The sequence below is a fragment of the Camelina sativa genome, chromosome 4 (assembly GCF_000633955.1).
Source record: "Camelina sativa cultivar DH55 chromosome 4, Cs, whole genome shotgun sequence".
NCBI lineage: Eukaryota > Viridiplantae > Streptophyta > Magnoliopsida > Brassicales > Brassicaceae > Camelina > Camelina sativa.
In genome coordinates this window covers 6,487,158-6,487,810 of record NC_025688.1, presented here as the reverse complement: position 1 = coordinate 6,487,810, position 653 = coordinate 6,487,158, and positions in this window count along the sequence as shown.

Below are 653 nucleotides of genomic sequence, written 5' to 3'. Positions count from 1 at the left end.
AAAAAAAAAAAAAAAAAAAAAAAAAAGTCATATGATAATCGAGACTTTCTAGTTTGTTCAACCATTTATCATGATCACATACATCATAACCACATCCCCCTCCCCCATATATACTCCGATATGATTCTCATTCAATTCTTTGAAAAGATCACGTGATCTGTTAAAAGATAATCATCAAATATGTTAGCATAAAGCCAAAATAAAACATGAGCCCGCGGGCCTCCTCCAATAATAATGGAGAAAACATTTCTTAATTACTCTCTAAAATCTTCTTAATTACAATCGTGGCATGTACATTAATTTATATCAATTCGAGATACTAGTTAAACACATCATCACAAGCTTTAGAAAGAGACTGTCTAGGACTTAACGAATGACGGTATGAGTATTATAATTATTATCTTTGGTCAAACATGTATGAAATTAAATTTAGGGAAAATAAAGTCAAACACCATGAAATTTAAGTTCGTTTCTAACCAACAAGTAAAATAAAAAACTTGATATATAATAAGAGTACTATTATATACGAAATCACTATATATAAACATATATATTTCATCCATGAAATAAAAAGTAATATGTGATCAAACACTACTTCAGTATTCAAATATGTTTAGCTTGAGATTTGATGTTACAGCGGATTCATTAAAAGG